The 12,671-nt window shown below is 40.1% G+C and overlaps 1 long non-coding RNA gene across 1 annotated transcript; it reads right to left on the bottom strand.

Moving 5' to 3' along the window:
• Nucleotides 1-3,255: 3,255 nt before the first annotated feature.
• Nucleotides 3,256-6,157, bottom strand: LOC127531037 (uncharacterized). Its single transcript, XR_007937881.1, has 3 exons — nucleotides 4,115-6,157; nucleotides 3,770-3,891; nucleotides 3,256-3,608 (listed from the first exon to the last, which is right to left on the bottom strand). It is a non-coding gene; the product is annotated as an uncharacterized LOC127531037 (long non-coding RNA).
• Between the last annotated feature and the right edge of the window lie 6,514 nt (nucleotides 6,158-12,671).

Raw genomic sequence — 12,671 nt, 5'->3', positions numbered from 1 at the left:
GTCTCATCAGACCAGAGAATCTTATTTCTCATAGTCTGGGAGTCCTTCATGTGTTTTTTGGCAAATTCTATGCGTGCTTTCATGTGTCTTGCACTGAGGAGAGGCTTCCGTCGGGCCACTCTGCCATAAAGCCCCGACTGGTGGAGGGCTGCAGTGATAGTTGACTTTGTGGAACTTTCTCCTATCTCCTGACTGCATCTGTGGAGCTCAGCCACAGTGATCTTCGGGTTCTTCTTGTCTTATATAGACAGGTGTGTGCCTTTCCTAATCAAGTCCAATCAGTTTAATTAAACACAGCTGGACTCCAATAAAGAAGCAGAACCATCTCTAGGAGGATCAGAAGAAATGGACAGCATGTGAGTTAAATATGAATGTCACTGCAAAGGGTCTGAATACTTCTGACCATGTCATATTTCAGTTTTTCCCTTTTTGAATAAATTTGCAAAAAAATTCTACATATCTGTTTTTTCTGTCACGATGGGGTGCTGAGTGTACATTAATGAGAAATAAAATGAACTTTTTTGATTTTGGCAAATGGCTGCAATGACACAGAGAGTGAAAAATTTCAAGGGGTCTGAATACTTTCTGTACATCACTGAAAAAAATGTCTAGTCTTTATACTTTCTAAAGCAACTGTACAGCATTTATAAATGTGTTTTTCAGACTTGGGTTTCCAGATATCACACATCACCGTCCAAAGGCCAAACACAGCAAATTTAATTGAATAATGGCATCATTATTAATACCTTCTATACTGAAACAGCCACATTTGTATACAATGCAGGCATCTTACTTATGATACTGAGCAAGGCTGTGCCATATTGACCTTTTCCCAAGCAGTGGTTTGGACGTAAAAGTAGGAAATGCTGTGGTGTAATAAATAACTCATAATGGCTGCATAGGAGTCTGATGTGACAGGTCCAGGTCCCTGATGTTGCTGGTTCACTGCAGTGGAACAAGGCCAATGTTAATGTTTGAAGTTCCACTTTTATCGGCCCTCCTATGAGCCATGAGCAAGGCCTAGTAACTGTAAATAAACCATTGTATTAATGTGTAGTGGGTGTCGAATGCTCAAAGATACATGTAAAAAAAAAAAAATCAATAAGCAGTGCTGCAGTCAACCTCTTGTATATTTACAATAAGGCTCAACTATGGAGCCATCAGGAAAGACTTCACACACACATCTTCACCCACAGCCCTGCAGCAGATGTGGCCCCCCATTGACCCTGAATACAACATCATGGTCAGTCAGTCTGAGATTACATGAAGAGGCAAGTTCTTCAAGATGCTGAACAACCTGTCTGCAAAGTACCTGGAAAAACTAAGTGTACCATTGAGAACCTTTGCAGTTTTAAAGACAAAGGGGGCTCACACTAAATATATTATGTAACTGTTACCCAAAACATCTGCACTGTGCTGCAGCTGTTTGTGCTTCTTACATGGCTGCATAAACCTGTTGAGATGTCTCCACTACTTATAAAATTTGCTGCCACCGGGTTCTCATTGGGTCCTGCAACCACCATCCATTGCTGCAACAGTCCTTTGATTAAACACAACTTTATTTGGTAATGTATACTCCTCTTGAAGACAACATAAAGTGAAATAATAAAGACTTTATGTGTGTACTTTAACACAGGGTCCCTCTAAAACAGGGGTGTCAAACATGTGGCCTGCGGACCGATCTAATGGTTGTACATTTGGTAATTAATTTTATATGTAACTTGATTAAAGCAATTATTTCTGCTTTAAAATGATAGAGTTCTGTGATATTTTCTTGAAACTGGGCATCATAGATTTACAAAATTGCAGTTTAAGATTTACAAATGCATTTCTAATTAATTTATCACTATTTAGATAACAAAAAGACTATTTTTGTTGAAAGAATCTAAGATTTGTTAATTTTTTTCCCTCAGAAAGTACTCAACACAGTGGTATCAGCCTGGATATGATTATCGCAAGTGATTCTCAAAGGAACAATTGAAAAAGAACCAGAGCCACTGACAAAGTCAGCAATTCAAAGACTAAAAATTTGCACAATTTTGCAAAAACTTGTAAAGAGAAGCTGCTGGCAGGCTCCAGAAATATCCACACAGCGTCAGATCATCTTTAAGCTTTTGCTGCTTGTGTGTAAGGCTTTTAATGGGCTGTCTGCGCCCTGTTTTTTTTTTAACTCCCACACTCTCTTGACCCCAAGGTCCTCTGAAATAGACCTCTGAGCTGTTCTGCAGTCAGGGCTGATGCTGGAGGAGATCTGGTGTTTGAGGCCTTTAGATTATAGAACAGCCTCCCACAGTATGTCAGGTCTGCTGTCACGACTGACACTTTTAAAATGGTTTCATATCGTCTCTTCTCTTTTGACCTATAAACTCACATGGATGGATGGATGGATAGATGGATGGATGGATAGATGGATGGATGACTGGGTGTGACTAACAGCAGTCAAGAGAACAACCCTGTAAAGTATTGTAACAGTAGAATGTATTTGTAAAACAACTGTTACGTGCCCTGTGTGTTGGTGTGCTGCTTTGTGTTCTCTCTCTCTCGCTCTCTCTCTCCAGGCTCCTCTGCTGCTGTGAAGGTGTGGCAGGTGCCAGTGTTTAGTCTGATTAAGCAGGAGAGTACATGTAGCAGGAGTGAGCTGTGGTCTTGCTCTCACTCTCTGGCCTCTTCTCTCAGTAGTCCTGTGTGGAGCAGTGGTGACCTGTCGGCTTTGTGGAGCTGTTTGTTGTTTGTGCGTTTTGCAGGCCTCCAGTGGCTGAAGAGCCTGCAGTAGTTTGGTAGTTTTCTTTGTTCTTTGTGTTCTTTAGCTTTTTCGTTTTACCAGGCGGTATATGGGCTTCCCTGTGGTTTTAAGTTATCAAGTTGTGTAAATCAACATTCATCACCTTTTCTTTTCATAATTTGTCTCAATTTTCTTTATTTAACCTGGGTTCAAATCATTGTTACTTTCTTCATCCCCTTTACCATCTTTTAGATTGTAACAACTAAAAAAACATTTAATTGTAGTGTTGCTGATGTGTCTTTCATTGAGATATTGTTGACTGTTCTTTTGTGTTTTCTGTTTGATTTGTCTAACCATATTGTTTTATTTTTGTCATTATGCAGCTGTCTGAATCTCAGAATGAAGGATGTAAATTAGCATTAAACACTTTCGTATGCAGCATTTCTATATTCAGTGAATGCACTATCCTTTGTATTCATCCACTTGTATATTCAAATACTATACAGTTTCAGGGTGGGTTCAGACATTTTTTTAGTAACCAGTGGTTTTATTGTGCTCTCAGGTTTTGAGTTTGTAGCCATTAAAACATGCTTCTTAAACGTATAAGATCAAAGGAAGGTGTCCTAATATAAACCTTTAAAAGAAACAGACTTATTTTAAGTTCTCTCTTTTTGACAGTTTCATCAAAACAATTATCAACAGAGAAACCCAACAAATCCAGCTTTCTTTGGATTCCCTTTGAGCAAGCACGAGGTGACAGCGGGGAGGAAAAAAAACTCTCTGATAGCAGGGAGGGAAAAACCTCCAACAGAACCAGGCTCAGGGAGGGCGGCCATCTGCCTCGACCGGTAGGGGTGAAGGAAGCGCAACAGAGGTCCTGCGCCAGCTGAAACACAAAAACAGGTTAACACATAAGCACATAAATGGTGCAGTAGAGTGTTTAAATTCATCTTTTCATTCCAAGGAATATAACTCAAGATATCAGAATGTCACCTCATTTACAGCTGTAACAGTGTCTGTGGAGACATTTTAATTTAGAATGGTTACCTTTGGAGTTAACCAGAGCTGCTGTTCTTTCTTTTCCTGGGTCTCACTCTTCTGTCTGGGGCTTTTCGTCATCTCATCTTGGACTGATCCTTCCATGTTTGATCATCCTGGGGCTCCTCTCACTGTTTCTTTGCCCAGCAAAATTTTGAAATGGTGTTAGAAAGGGGGGGGGGGGGAAGAAACATGCAACGATTAGCACTGTCAGCTGTCTGTGTGGATTTCATGTTCTCTCTGCACCTGGCTGGGTTCTCTGCAGAGGCTCCAGCTTCTTCTTGTAATCCAAACACATGCATGGAAGGTTAACCTGTAATTCTGAATGTGTGAATGTGAGCCTGAATTCTGTACCTCTGTGATGGACTGATGTCCTCCAGCTCCTGTGTCCCTCTATGATGGGCCAGATTTTTTCCAAGCCATTACATGGTGAGCCACAACCAAAACAATGGTTAATTTATTGAATTAATAGGGGAGGATGAAAATGATAGGCGCTCGTGAAATGACACAACAGACGTACTGAGGCTGATGTAGGTAAAATTTGCTGACTGGCCATTGGGGGCACTATTAGTTATCTGCACATTTATTAAAAAACAACCAACCCACACACACACATTTCCACGTGTTGCTATTAGCTGTGGAAAAAATGGCAGGATCTTTCATGACGAATGGACAGAGAACTATGCATTCATCCTGGCCAGTTTTATTAATGCAGTTGAGTGACAACTTGTGTTCTAGAGACTAGAATTTCAGCACCAGGCGCTGTCCGCTGACGTCATTTGTTTTTGCATGTTGAGCGTCCACGCTGCACCTCGCTGATGCGCTTATTCACCCTCGTATCACAAATAAGAATTTAGATGGATTCAAATGTTTCTGTTCTGAAAAATGAAGTTTCCAAATAAAGAGCTTTTTGAGACTGTCAGTCCGATTTTTTAAAAGTATAATTTATTTTGTTATTTTCATTCTCTAGTTCAAACAATCTTACGGGCCAGATGTTTTTGCTTGCGGGCCACATGTGGCCCGTGGGCCACTAATTGCAGACCTATGCTCTGTGAGATAAAGCAGGAACAGCTACTGGATGGAGGATGCCTGTTGTTGTGGGGCAGATGACACACAAAATAATAACACAGTAGAATTACATCTTATTTTGGTCTCATCTTCCATGTCACTACAATAAGTATTCTTTCCACATCTTACTTACATAAATGTGGATTCCTATCCTGTGGGCTGTCCTTCATCTGGCTCCCTGTCCTTATCTGATCCTTCTGATTATTGCGTGTCTTGAAGAGAGCAGAGAGCTTAGAAAACACATCAATTCAGAGATAAATAATTGCATTTGAGCCACAGAACTGCATATTAACATGAAGGATCTCATGTGCCAGTGTGCTTCAGTTGTCAGACATGCCATGTGCTGGTCCTGGATCAGTTTACATCATTTTTTCTCATATCCTGATGCTGTGGCTCATTTTCTGAGACTTTTCTCTCTCGTCTGTAGGATCAATTGATTCACTCATGAATCACGGGGTTTTTTTTTTTTTTTTTTTTACATATATATGCCATGTAATGAATACTAGTGTCTCCATAATGTCGTTCCTGTTTCTTATCGTCTCAGGGTTCACGCTTCTGTCCCTCTCATCACACTTTCCTGTCCTGGAGTTATGGAGTCATTCAACATCTCTCCTGAAAGAAAACAAAGAAAATAACACGGCAGAATCTGATCTAGTTTTCTTTAAAGGACAATTTTTGGGAGCTTCTTTGACTGCTGACATCTTAAAAATATCAATCAGACACCCACAGCATGAAGAGTGTCAAATCAGCATGAAACTCACCTTTTTTTTCTCTACATAATACATAGCGAGATGCAGCAAGCTGGGAATCCATGTGGCATACAACTCCTCTGACAGTGAGGAGACCACACAGCTAATACTTACCTCTCTCCAGCCACCAGTTGTACACCCTCAGAAATCTTGCCCTAGTCCCTGGAGCTTGAAGGGCAGCTAAATGCAGCTAGAAGCGCACAGGTGGAGGATTCATGGTTAGCAGTGACTCAGGACAGTGTTCAGCTGCAAGTCTGCGAGCTGACAACCACCGAGCTGTGACCCTGAGCTGCATTCAACCGGGCCTCGGCCAGGCTGTGTACAAACCAGTGAGCAGCCTCCCTCCAAGCCTCCACCCCAGAGCTTCCACCCAACGAGCCTACGAGCCGGCTAGCAAAGTGCCTCCGAAGAGTTCGCTCAGTGTCGGCAAGCCGCAGAGCCATCAGCGTACGAGCTGCCAACCAGACGAGTTTGAGAAAGTGAGCCGCAAGCTGGAGATCCGCATTCCAGGAAAGTTCAAAAATAGATAGTCGCGACGCTGCGAGCTGCGCAGCCTGGACAGCTGCAACCCTGCGAGCGGTGCGACTACGGACGAGGGGCCTGGTAGCTGGAGCCCAGCGAGCTGGGTGGCCCTCGGGCAGACGGCGTGGATGACATAACATTTACACATTTGCTTCATGAACACACATCAAATCATCATGAGGATATACTGGTCATCAGATCATTAACTTTATATGAGAACAACTCATCAAAACTGTGTTCAAAGCTAGATGATGGAACTATGGCCTGTCAGATACAATGTTGTGGTACACAGGAGCTGACATGGACACTGTGCTTCTGTTAACTTCACCACACACCTCAAATCAAAGAGCACCACAGATAAAGACTGAGCGAAAACAATTCAGCAAGCATTACACACATTTGAGCCATGAGGATATTTGAAGCAAAATTGATTAAAAGCAACTGAGATTTCAATTACTGATTTGTAATGACAGCTCTATGAAATTTGTACAGATATGGTTGTATAAAGTTCGCGAGTGAAGCAGCTGCCAGCATCTGTATCATCATAGAGATAGAGACGGAGCAGTCAGGTTAGAAAAAAGTCAACAAATATCAACTTTTTCTCACATTCAATTCATTTTCAGTGGATTTAAAAGCAACATATGACTGAAGTGAGTTGTGTTTGTATGTTTTGAAAGGTTTTGTAGTTCTCAGTCACTGACAGCTCACACAAATTGCCTCCTACAAAGTCTGCCTCACATTAATATTACAGCTGATAGTAATAGACATCCTTACTGTTACCCTGAACACACCTCAATCTCTGATATAACATCAGTAAATTCTCAGACTTCTCAAAGTCTCAAATACACAATTCAGCAACATTACATTTTCCATCCTCCGTTGTGAAAAAGTTTTAGTCAATGATAGTCTGTCTGCCATTTTGACCAATATCTATTTGGGGGTAAAAAATAAATAAATAAATGCAGTTGTGTGTTTATATTACCGATTGCAGGAAAATCTGTAAAATTACTTTAGAATAATCCGATGTAACTTTTACATCTATCAGATTTTTTTTTGAAGCGTTTGATCTCAACTTTTCCAGGAAAACCATCAAAATAACAGTAGTTATTCACAAACTTTGAAATTCATTCTCATACTCACTGCAATAAAACAGCTGTAGTTAGCCAGATGCAGCGCACAAAACCACATGCAGTATTACACTGCGGTCAAGTGAGCCGCCCGCACTCTGGGCGTTGCGCGGCTATTCTGTGTGATACGGTAATGCGATCACAGGCGCTGAGCAGCCAGGCTGAGAGACGTCCGCTGCAAATACATGCTGTTATACAGATTTTGACTGTCCATATCTGGAAATCCTTAGGCGGTGACAAAGACCTGTCACTGTGGCTTTGTCAGGGGTCATCCCAGCTACCACCATGCAGAATATCACCTGATTTTACTGTAGAATTTTGGAGAAAATTAATGTCAAAGTATGCTGCAATTTCAATCACCTATGTCCAAAATTGCTGATTTTGACTGTCCATATCTCCAAATCCTTAAGCGGTGACAAAGATCTGTCACTGTGGTTTTGTCAGGGGTCATCCCAGCTACTACCATGTACAATATCACCTGATTTTACTGTAGAATTTTGGAGTATATTATGATATTAGTTTGTCCGCTAACAGACACTGAGTTCAGCTCTGAGCTCAGAACAGCACAAATCTGGTTGTGTTTTAAACAACGTCTCAACAGGTACAGGATCATCACAACTTGACAGCATTTTAAGCTGCTCAACTCAGCTGCTCTGTTTACATCTGCGTTCTGACGTCGTGACGTTTCCTCCTCACGGTTCTCCTGGCACTTCCAGCTTCTCCATGGTAACCAAAATGTGTACTTTTGAGTATCTTTTGAAAAATAGCCCAGTTGCCATCTTGTTTCACTCATTTCTAACGCAAATTTCAACAAAATTATTCACCTTAAACAATCAAAATAAATTGTTTTTGTCCCCCTCAAGTCACTACAACTTTGTTAATACATCCCTCACATCTCCAGGACTTTTCATAAAGGAAAACTCAGAAATAACAAGTTTACACCACATGAATGTCAGCATACTCAAACTGGGTTATTTCAAAGAGTCAACAAATACTCCATTTTTATTTAACAAACACTTGTCTGGGACTGTTTGCGCAATTACTTAATATCACTGCTATAAATAACAAAACTGCATGCGTAATTACGCTGAACATTTGGTCATGTTAAGCCTACAACAACCAAAAACAGCTATCTTTTCAAATAAGTACACAAATGTTCAACATTCTGTCACTTTACAGTCTCGTTATTCAAGGAGCATTTTATGAAAAATGTCCCAGTTTCCATCTTGATTCCAAAACTTTGAACACCAATTTTGACAAAATTTATGCCCTCTGTAAACAATATCACAGTTTTTCAAGCTATTGCAGCTTTGTTGACACATCCTCACATTTACTGGGAACAGTAATACAAGGAAATTTAAAAACAATAACAATTTTACACCACGTGAATGTCAGTATCCCTCAAACTGGGTTATTTCAGAGTCAAAAAACACTCCCTTTTTATTAAACAAACACTTGTCTGCAACTGTTTTGGCATTTACTTAATATCATTGCAATAAATCACAAAACTGCATGCGTAATTACGCACCTTGAACATCTGGTGTTAAGTCATGCTAAACTAATGGCAATCATTAGCATTTACTTCTCAAATAAGCACACAAATGTCTAATATTATGTCACTTTTTCCAGCGGCATTTTATGAAAAATGTCCCAGTTTCCATCTTGTTTCCAAAACTTTGAACGCCAATTTTGACTAAATTTAGGCCCTCAAAAACCAAAGTCACGGTTTTTCAAGTTACTGCAGCTTTGTTGACATATCACTGTCACGGCTCCTCCCTCGCCTGCTCTGCGCTCCAACTGATTGCCATCAGCTGTGAGGGAGCAACAGCTGCTCACAATCCAATCAGCTGCAGCATCAAGCCTGGCTCTCCTCACAGCTCTGATGCTGGGCTATTACACGCTGCACTCCGTCTTGCACACATTGCTTCCTGGACTCTGTCTCCTTTGGATTACCTTGCCTGCTCCGTCTTCCCTCCTCACCCTGGAATCCCTCGTCCCTTCTGTACCCCTCATCCATCTGCTCCGGTCCACCTGCCTCAGTCCTCGCCACATCCCCAGCACCGGCTCCCTCAGCTCTGTCCCCCACCTCGTCTCCAGTTTCCCCGGACATTCCGTGAGTCACCTCTCTCCGACGGCCCCGCGCCGTCGCCTTTAGTTACAGTTTAGTTTCCCCGTTCTGTTTATATTCTGTACCTCCCATGTGGAGTGTTTTATGATGTCCTGATTAAAACCCTGTTTATTTATTCACCTGCCTGTCTGTCTGCCTGCTGCTTGGGTTCTAACCGCCACAGTTTATGACAATCACTCACATTTACGAGGAACATTAATACAAGAAAACTTGAAAAAAAAAACAATTTTACATCAACAAAACGTCACCCAAACTGGGATTTTTGAGCAAATCATCAAACATTCCCTTACTTAACATATTCTATATTCATCTATATTATATTTTATTTTGTTAACGGGGTAAATTAGCGAATTAGGCCCATGAAAAGCACGAATGAAATGTTCTTACTGGCATGCTGACTACGGTCTGCTGGCCTCCGAATAGCAGGTGATCCTCTCTGGTTGGTGGTCTCTCCTGAAGATTGGGTCTCTTCTTCTTCTTCTTCTACGGATCCGACGAGTTTTTTCTTCAAAAGTTTGGTAGTTCAGATGCTTTTAAGCTTGAGCTCTCCAAAGATGGCAGCTTTCCAGCAGTCAGGTCGTTTTGTGAAGTCCAAAAGTGCAAAATGATACAGAGCGAAGGTCTGTGGGCCTTTTATAGGCGTTCGGCTTCTGATTCCATGACTTCCAAACAACGCACGCAGAAGTGTTGCTATGGAGCTGACTGGATGATCTATAGTGATCATTTTTCTGTTCTATACTGTAGCTGATTTTCCCCCTCATGTACGTTTGCATCACCACTGTCAGAAATATATGGAGCTCTAAAGTTATCTCCAACAAACAATATGAACCTTTTCTCTGAAGATCGGCCTTGAAAGATCACAAAAAGTTCAGCAGATAGAAAACATGACGGCTTCATAGCCAGGCTGTTAAAGAATTCGAGGATTAATTACATCAATTAAGATGTGAGTTGTTCTAATCTCTGCATGAATTCAGGTCCTCTCCTCTAATGGTTTCTATTGATCACACTCATCTCTGGAAGAACTGACAATTTTTTTTATTTATTTGTTTTTATCTTTTAGGCCAAGTGTGAGTTTTCCCTGCTAATCATTGATATTTTGCAGACTGACATGATGAAAGACGATTTTAAAATGATTTTAGGCATTTTTTTAAACTCTGCTCCCACCCCAGTAGTTGTGTAAAATAAAATGTACCTTGACTTCACTTTGAGAGGCTTACATTGTAGGTAATTTCCTAGGTAATTTTGTAGGTATTGTTTTACAGTTTAATAACTTTCATCATTTGCATCTACCTTTTATATATTATTGAGTTTATGATCCAAAAAACTTTGGTCAGTCAGCTGTTGTTTGAATGAAAGGACAGAATTTGTCAAAAATATTTGTCGTACAATTGAGCCAGAAACACTTTTCAAAACGCAATCACATTTTTCAAGCTAGCTGGACCTTCAGGGAAAATTCCATTTAATAAATAAATGTATATTTTTACACCGATTTTCAATAGGATTCAGGGCAAATACATCTCTCTCCTGAAAATTGTGACTCTTAAAATGTCCTCATAATCATGCAGGCAGTCATACTGTGGTGGTAGGTGATCCATCACCCTCTTTATACAGAACCGCCTCAACATTTGGTGACTAACAGGAGGCCAGAGAACAACAACCCTGTAAAGTATTGGAACAGTTGAAAATATTTGTAAACCCCAACTACTGTTATTCAGGTTGACAGCATCAACGTTTGTGTCTTTTACTCATATAGACATTGTGAGAAACTCCTTTCGTCAGTCTTCAGGTGATCATCTAGACCAGGGGTGTCAAACATGCGGCCAAAAACTGTCCACCACAGGGTCCAATCCGGCCCGTGGGGCGACTTTGTAAAGTGTAAAAATTACAGTTAGTGCAGATTGTAAATTAGTAAAACTATAAATTTAAAATAATTTCTTGACCATGACAAGTTGTTTTGATCATAAAGTAAAATACTAGATTGCTCGTTGTTTTTTTATGTCTCATTTTTGTAATATTTTGTATTGTTTATAGTTTTTTGTGGTTTTGTGTTTCCTTTTTGTCTTGTTTGTGTTTTTTGCTGTTTGTTGTCATTTTGTGTTGTGCTTTATTTTTTGTTTTGTGTGTCGTTTTTGTCGTTTGGTGTTTTATTTTTTTGTCCTGGTTTTTTAGTTTGACCATTTTTGACATTTTGTTTCTTTTGTTGTCATTTTTGTCTCATTTGTGTCATTTTTGGAATTTTTTGTCCTGTTTTTGTTGACTTTTTTGTTGCTTTGTAAGTTTTTAATGAAATGTTTTGTCTCTGTTTTTTCTTTTGTGTCATTCGTCTCATTTTTTTGTTATTTTAGTTTTCAATTTTGTCTTTTTGTGCCTTGTTTTTGTTGTTTAGTCTTTTTTAGTTGTCTCATGTTTTTGTAGTTCTGTTTCTTTTTTGCCAGTTTTGTCTTGTTTGTATGACTTGTGTGATTTTTTTTTGTTCTTTGTGCAATGTTCGCTTTTTTTTTAAATTTCATTTCGTGTTGTTTGTCTTATTTTTTCTCATTTTGTTTCTCCATAATGCTGTGATTTTACTGGTCCAGCCCACTTCAGACCAAATTGGGCTGGATGTGGCCCCTGAACTAAAATGAGTTTGACACCCCTGCTCTACAACAAAGGGCCATATAATTACCTAATAAAGCAGGCCAAAACTTAATTGTCAAAATCACTGAAGATTGACTTAGCTTCTGGGCTTCCTGAACAGTTGCCCTACTTGATGATCTAACTTTGGTTTCCTCTGATTTATGTTCAGTTACAGCTGATTGCTCTGGTATATTTCTGTGGCACACACTGTACCTTTAATCCTGCAGTAGCTGTTACCTTTTGTCCACAACCTCTTCAGGACTTCTCATCTGTGCTTTTTCAAAGGCCAATCATAATTTAACGACAGTGGAATACTACTTGGGGGAATGGCCCTTTAATCACATTTGTTATATTTTTAATTTGTTTATTTTTATGTAGTAGTTTTAATAATAATCACAACCTACAAAGAAAGTAACTGTGGAAAATAAAGGAGCAGTCTGGGCGTCAGAGGTCAGTGTTAACAACCCCACAGGTATCAATAATTTGGCCCGAAACAGGTCAGACCAGTGGCTCCCATAATGCATCTCTGTTCCACAGCTGAGTGACAACTGTTCTCACTGATGCTTACTTTACATGTCAAGTCACCCGGAATTACACAGCTTTGCTAAATGCTTCTGTTACTCCAAGAAAAAGCAGACAAATCCCTCATCATCCCTGCTTGTTGCCTGCTTAAACTTTTTTTCTTTGAAAACTGTGACATC

The sequence above is a fragment of the Acanthochromis polyacanthus genome, chromosome 19, assembly GCF_021347895.1.
Source record: "Acanthochromis polyacanthus isolate Apoly-LR-REF ecotype Palm Island chromosome 19, KAUST_Apoly_ChrSc, whole genome shotgun sequence".
NCBI lineage: Eukaryota > Metazoa > Chordata > Actinopteri > Pomacentridae > Acanthochromis > Acanthochromis polyacanthus.
Note: the sequence above shows the minus strand (reverse complement) of the source record. Positions and strands in the feature narration are given on the sequence as shown.